The sequence below is a fragment of the Neltuma alba genome, unplaced genomic scaffold, assembly GCF_004799145.2.
Source record: "Neltuma alba isolate B1F8T4 unplaced genomic scaffold, ASM479914v2 tig00000610_pilon, whole genome shotgun sequence".
In the NCBI taxonomy this organism is placed as follows: Eukaryota; Viridiplantae; Streptophyta; class Magnoliopsida; order Fabales; family Fabaceae; genus Neltuma; species Neltuma alba.
The window spans coordinates 45,001-52,500 of NW_021632113.1; the positions used below are offsets into that span (position 1 = coordinate 45,001).

Sequence of the window (7,500 nt, forward strand, 5' to 3'; positions counted from 1 at the left end):
ACATAATGAATGAAAGGGTCCTTGAAGAACCATAGGGTGGACAGAAAATCCTTATCAAAGACTTCTACAAAATGCTCTATTTTTGCATAGAAATAGATTCGCTCAAAAAGGACTCCAGAAGATGTTAATCGTAAATAAGAAGATTTGTTACGGAGAAAAAGAAAGATGGATTCGTATTCACATACATAAAAATTATATAGGAACAGGAAAAATCTTGGATTCCTTTTTGAAAAAGTAGAAATCCTTTTTTTTGGAGTAATAAGACTATTCCAATTACAATACTCATAAAGAAAGAGCCTTAATAAATGAAAGGAGGAGGCATCTTTCACCCAGTATCGAAGGCTTTGAATCAAGATTTCCAGATGGATAGGGTAGGGTATTTGTACATCTGACACATAATTTAAATATGGAAATTTTTCCTCAAAAAAAGGAAATATTGAATGAATTGATCGTAAATTATAGGATTTTATGATTTCCGCCTTCTCTAAGGAAGAGATTAATTGTAGGGAAAATGGAATTTCCACACTGACGGCAAGCCCCTCTGATATTATTTGAGAATACAAATTCTTGTTGTACCCCCAAAATGGATTTTTGTTAGAATCATTAGCAGAAATAATCAAATGATTCTGTTGATACATTCGAGTAATTAAACGTTTTACAATTAGTAAACTAGATTTATTGTCATAACCTAGATTTTGCACCAAAATGGAACTATTTAAACCATGATCGTAAGCAAGTGCATAAATATACTCCCGAAAAATAAGTGGGTATAGGAAGTCATGTTGACGAGATCTATCTAGTTCTAAATATACTTGAAATTCCTCCATTTTTTAAATTCGATTTGGGCCAAGGATCGAAGATTTATTGGGTTATCAAATAATACATAGTGCGATACAGTCAAAACAGGGTATTCTATTCTAATAAAAAAGAAATAGATACCTAGAAAACAAGTAAGACTCATCAACGGACTCTCTCTACTCGCTTTTTCCATCTAATCGTTTTATGTTCGTTCTAGGATAACAAGATAGTTAGAAATCCTTTATTTTCTCAACCCAATCGCTCTTTTGATTTTGGAAAAAAAAAACCTTTATCAATATACTCTTTCTTCTACACATTTATCGCTACTCCATAATATAATGGAGAATAGCTAATAGTTAGGATTCATAACAAAAATCAATAATCCATTCATAGGAAAAGCTTTTCCCACATCAAGTACTAATATTTTGATTTTTAACGTATAATTAGATGGGGTAATCATTCAAATTCAAAACGAAAGCTCGTTCCTTTTTGTTTCCCTATAATTGGAGCCACCAAACTCTATCCATTTATTAATTCAACCCAACTGTGAATTTTTTTTTTGTTGCGAGCCAAGAATTCAAACACGGATTTTGGCCCGATCCAATAACAATGAAATATTCTTAGAATTCTCCATTGATACGACATGCTGCTTTTTCCATTCATTCCTTTCTGGATCAGTCGTGGTCTTACAAACTCTACCGATGGTATGGACGAATCCATTGCTTCATAGAAATGTGTAAAAATTGGAGTCGCACTTAAAAGCCGAGTACTCTACCATTGAGTTAGCAACCCTAAAAAAATAAACTACAAAAATAAACTAATAAGATGTGTAGATACAACCGCAATCAAAATAAATAAAAAGATTGAATTGGAAAAATATTCCATTAAAATGAAAATAGAAAATCCAGAAAAAGGATTTTAAATGTCGAAGTCGAATCGATTCTGAACATAAAAATGTTCAGATCAGATTAAAATACAAAAGATTTTCTCAGAAGATAACAGATAAAAAAAGAAAATAACAATTTATAGACCGCCTCTTTGTCTCCTATGTTATTGTTATACATTTGTTATTGTTATACATTTGTTATTGTTATACATTATTTTCATTTTGTTTATTTAATTTATTTTTATTTAAAATTTTTTATCAATTTTGATTTTGATTATTATTATATATATATATTATTTATATTATTATTATATAGTATATTATTTAGTATATTATTATATTCTAAATTATAAAGTATAGTATAAAGAAATAATTATAAAGATATAAAGAAAAAGATTTCTTTAATTCAAAATTCAAAAAAGTATTTCTTTAATTTTTTTTTTATTAAAAAAAAGAACTTCTTTTCTTCTTTCTATCCCAGAAAATCCAACGAACCCATCTATTTGATGAAGTAAAAAAAAATCCTATGGAACGGGAATAAATGGATCCATTTATTCACGATCGGATTATATTTGTTTGATACACTGTTGTCAATATTAATGTTGAAAAAAGAATACAATGGAGAAAATAAACGAATTAAAAACTTAAATATTAAATTGAATAAATACCAATTGAAATCCAATTGAATTTAATTCAAATTACTAATAAAAAATCAAAAAATAATAAATACTAAGAATATAAATATATAATTACTAAATATATAATTAATAAAGTTCTTAATACAATTCCATTTTCCATTTTTAAATTAAAGTAAAGTAAATAAAAAAACCAAGCAATCTTGTTGTATTAACACTACATAAATAATCGACATAGATACAAAAAAGGCGGATACAAAAATTAAAGAAAAAGGTAGAGATCGGATTTGTTCAATCAATAAAAATTCAAAAATAGAATAATTCAATCAATATAAATAGAATAAATAGAAATAGAATAAATAGAAATAGAATAAGAAAGCTTAACCTAACCCCCCTTTCTTTTTAAAGTTCTTCAGAGAATTCTAACAAAAACCAGCTCCTTGAGGATAATGTATTTATAGACCCAATTACTTCATTTATTACTTAATTTAGTTTATTTTTATTCATTTGCCCATTTTTATATTATCAATAAAAATGGATTTTTGTAGTTATAAAAAACAGCATTCTATGGCAGCAATAAGAAACCAAAATTAGGTATGAAAAAATTAGGTATGAATAGAACAAGAGAGCGGGGGGATGGGGGGATAAGAGAGAAAAGGATTATATAAATCTATAGAAAAGTCATCCACCCCCTCTTTTTCTTTTTTTTTTTTTATTTATTTATTTTGAAATTGAATTTCGTTTGTTGATTAGGATTAAGTTCCATAAAAACACCCGCCTTTTTTGAAATATCCTGAACAGTTCCTGTAGGTTGAGCGCCTTTTTCAAGGAAATATAGAATAACAGGAATATTTAAATAGGTTTGATTCTTTATCGGATCATAAAAACCCACTCTCCGAAGATCTCTCCCCTCTCTTCGGGATCGAACATCAATTGCAACGATTCGATAAACGGCTCATTGGGATAGATAAACAATACACCCCCCCTAGAAACGTATAAGAAGTTTTCTCCTCGTACGGCTCGAGAAAATTCAAAATTCTGTCTATGTATAGAATTATGATGTCAAATAGATTCATAAAATCATCAAATCCATTAGACTATGATTTAAATTAAATACTTTTTTCTTATTCTTTCCCGAAAAAAGAAAATCACTCGTATTCGCAACCTCATAACTCAAGTTGGATAACTCTCAAATAACTCAAAGGAAAACAAAACCTTTAATTAGGTATTTTATTTCATTTATTGAGCGGTCTCTACACCCTTTCTTGTCTGTCTCCTTTAGAATCTATTTTTCGTCTTCAGTCAGTCTAATATAGTTGTTGAGACAATTGAAAACGGTATTTACTTGTTCCACGATCCGTTAGCTTTTCCTTGAATCATTGGGTTTAGACATTATTTCGAGGATCTTTAATCATTTCAAAAATGGCAGCAACATACCAATCTTTTTATTTCTTTCCATCAAAGAATCGTACAAATAGATGGTTGATTCCCCCAGATCCACTTTTGATCGAAATAGTTTTACCAATTCCAACAAATTTTACTTTTTTTTTTTAACTTGCTCGAATTGGATCCTTTCGATTTCTATAGCGAAAATATACTTACGAAGTTGTTCTAACTTATTAATTTTCACTAACCCTAGAAACTTGCCCCTGAGAAATGAATCAACTCGAGCTCCATCATGTACTATTTCCATCATCAAACCCTCTCTGCTCCCCAAAAAAAGAAATTCGAGTGGAATAGAACAAACGATGTCGAGAAAGAGCACCTTCATTTCTATATAATATAAAAATGGTGGATGTAAGAATCCACGGCTAATGGAATCATGTCTTTCAAGTCGCACGTTGCTTTTTACCACATCGTTTCAAACGAAGCTTTACCATAACATTCCTCTAGTTTGGAGCCGGCATGTAATTGATTCAATTCTGAAATCATGAATAGTCATTGATTCAATGGATCCATAATAATCCATATTTTTTCCTTCCATATGAATGGCAAATTTATAAAGTAAAAGTAAAGAAGTATAAAAAAAAAGAAAATTAACTCGATATTGTAGGAATATAATTTCTATTCTATTTCTATTTTCTTTTTTAGAAAAATAGAGATTCGAAATCTTCTTATTCAAAAAAAGAAAAATAGCAAAAAATATTAGAATTCAAAATTTTAATAGAAGATTTTTATTTATTATCAAATTGAAATTTATAAATTTTGAATTTATAAATAGATTAATAATTAATAAATTTAGAAAATATTCTAAAAAATAAATAGAAATATATTATTAATTAATATTCAATATATTAATAAAAATATATAATTATTATAATTATAAATATATAACTAATAGAAAAAATCTTCTTTTTTTAGATTTTATATTTTATTAAATTTATTAGTTTTTATTAAAATTAAAATAATAATATACATTTTGAATATACAATAAGACGAATAAAAAAAAAGAAGTTCTTTTTGAATCTACATTTTCAAAGCGACTCGATTTAGAGACGAATCATTAAAAAAAAAAAGAAGAATCACATTCTACCCAATATTATATACTCTTAAACAAATAAACAAAAGGTTTCTCAAAAAAGGACAATTTGATTTTGATTATGATATAGAATTTGTATTCAGATATGATATATATCATGAATGGATATGCTCTGGGACGGAAGGATTCGAACCTCCGAATAGCGGGACCAAAACCCGTTGCCTTACCGCTTGGCCACGCCCCATTTCTATTTCTATTCGACACTACTAAACACTACACTATTATTGATATTGGTTGTTCGTCAATTCCAGTCCAAATATCTAAATATCTCTAAAGAATAAATTGTTGCTAGAATTTTGATATGTCTAGATATAGAATGAAACTGAAATTATTGATCATTATATATAATTCAATTAAGATATTGCATGAAAGTCTGATTTCTTCTATTTTGGATTTCTTTTTATTTCAGAATGGAAAGATTTTGAATTGGATAAGTTCAAATCAAAGAAGGATTTTTGGGGTCTACTTTTTCTTATTTGATTCATCATTTTATTCGTAATTAATTCTATTTTTTTTATTTATTCTATATATTCTTCTATTTTATTCTAATATTTATTGTATTTTATTCTATTATTCGTATTCGATTTTTATTATTATTTTGATTTTCCATTTTTGTGATTTCTTTTTTTTTATTTCTTATTGATATTCTTAATTAATATCTTTTTTTAATATTAATTTAATTAATTAATATATTTATATTAATTAAATATTTAATTAATAGTATATTAAAATTAATAGTATAAATCATAAATGAAATAAAAAAAAACGAAATGAAATGGATTTATTAGTATTAGAAAATTCAGAATATATATATTATTTATTATTAATTAATAATAATATTAACTTAATTTGAATTTTTATTAATTTAATTCACAAAAAGAAAAAATACAATTATCTTAAAGAACAAAATGTTTGTTATGCTTAATATCTTTAGTTTGGTCTGTATTTGTATTAACTCTGCTCTTTATTCAAGTAGTTTTTTCTTCGTGAAATTACCTGAAGCCTATGCTTTTTTGAATCCAATTGTGGATATTATGCCAGTAATACCTGTACTCTTTTTGCTCTTAGCTTTTGTTTGGCAAGCTGCTGTAAGTTTTCGATGAGATCTTTAATTTGAATACTGTCCTAGAAAAATTCAGAATTTATTCGAAAAAAAGATTCGAACATTTTAACAATTTTAATTTCTAAGATCAGATAAGTTTTACAGTGTGAATCCTCGTGTGTAGTATAGGAGAATCTATTCTCTTTCTTTTTTTTAATGATCTTGGAGATTGTGTAATGCTTACTCTAAAACTTTTTGTTTACACGGTAGTGATATTCTTTGTTTCTCTTTTCATCTTCGGATTCCTATCTAACGATCCAGGACGTAATCCCGGACGTGAAGAATAAAAAATCATATTTTTTATTCTTTTGTTTTCTGTGTTTTCCTTGCTTGTGCTTGATTTTAAAATATGATTATTATCTATTTTACATCTTTCAATTTTAACTATTCTGAAATCTGAAAAAGAAATAAAAAAAAGAATATAAATATAATAATAAATAATAAATAGAAATATCGTTAATAAAAATAAAAAAATTCAAACAAACAAACAAAAGAGACTCTGTTCTATAAATTCAAAAGGTAAATAAAATACCAAATCATTGATGGAAACGGAAAGAGAGGGATTCGAACCCTCGGTACGAAAAATTCGTACAACGGATTAGCAATCCGACGCTTTAGTCCACTCAGCCATCTCTCCCCAATTGAAAAGGGCCCTTTCTTTTTTTTATATTCTTTTTTATTTAATTTCATATTTCTATCTTATCTCTATATTAATATTATTCTATAGAATTCTATATATTCTATTCTATATATTCTATATAATTAGAATAATAATTTAATAATTTCTATTTTAATAATTTAGAATTGAATTATATATTATTTTAATTTTACTATATTAATCTTAGTATTTATTAATTTCAATTTCAAATTTAATAGTTACTTATTAATTTAAAATTGAAATTTAATTGATTTTTAATTTAATAGAATAACTTATAAATAATAATAAATTCTAATACTAATCAAAAATCTAACTAATAAAGAATAAAAAAAAAAATAAATAGAATTCTAATAAAAATTTGAGATTTTCAAATTCTACATTACTAAAATGAATTTAATTTAATTTAAAATTAAATAATTCAAATTAAATAATAAATAATATTAAAATATTCAATTTTGAAATTGAAATTAATAATTCTATTTTAATTCTATTTATAATTTATAAAAAATAATTAATATAATTAAAATAAATTTAAAATTAATTAGAATAATTAATAATAAAGAATATATAAATATATGTTTAATTAAAAAATTTAAAAGATTATTATAATAATTTCTTATTTATAGAATATAGAATATTATTAAGAATTTTATTAGAATTTATAGAATATTTATTATTTATATATTTATTATTTATAAAATAAAGAATAAAAAAACTTGTTTTTCAGCCCGGCCAGGTTAGTACCTAGCCGGGCCTTTTTTGTTCCCATGAATTCTGGATAAAAATGATTTATTTAATCTGAAAAAAAAAAATACTTGTTATTGAAACAAGATCAAACATAAGAATGTCGTTTCTTATTACTCTTTCTTTTTTTCCGGTAAA

The 7,500-nt window shown here is 25.3% G+C and overlaps 1 non-coding gene across 1 annotated transcript; it reads right to left on the minus strand.

Annotated features, from left to right (window-relative positions):
• Positions 1 to 6,509: 6,509 nt before the first annotated feature.
• On the minus strand, positions 6,510 to 6,597 carry TRNAS-GCU (transfer RNA serine (anticodon GCU)). The gene has a single exon. It is a non-coding gene; the product is annotated as a tRNA-Ser (tRNA).
• Positions 6,598 to 7,500: the final 903 nt, after the last annotated feature.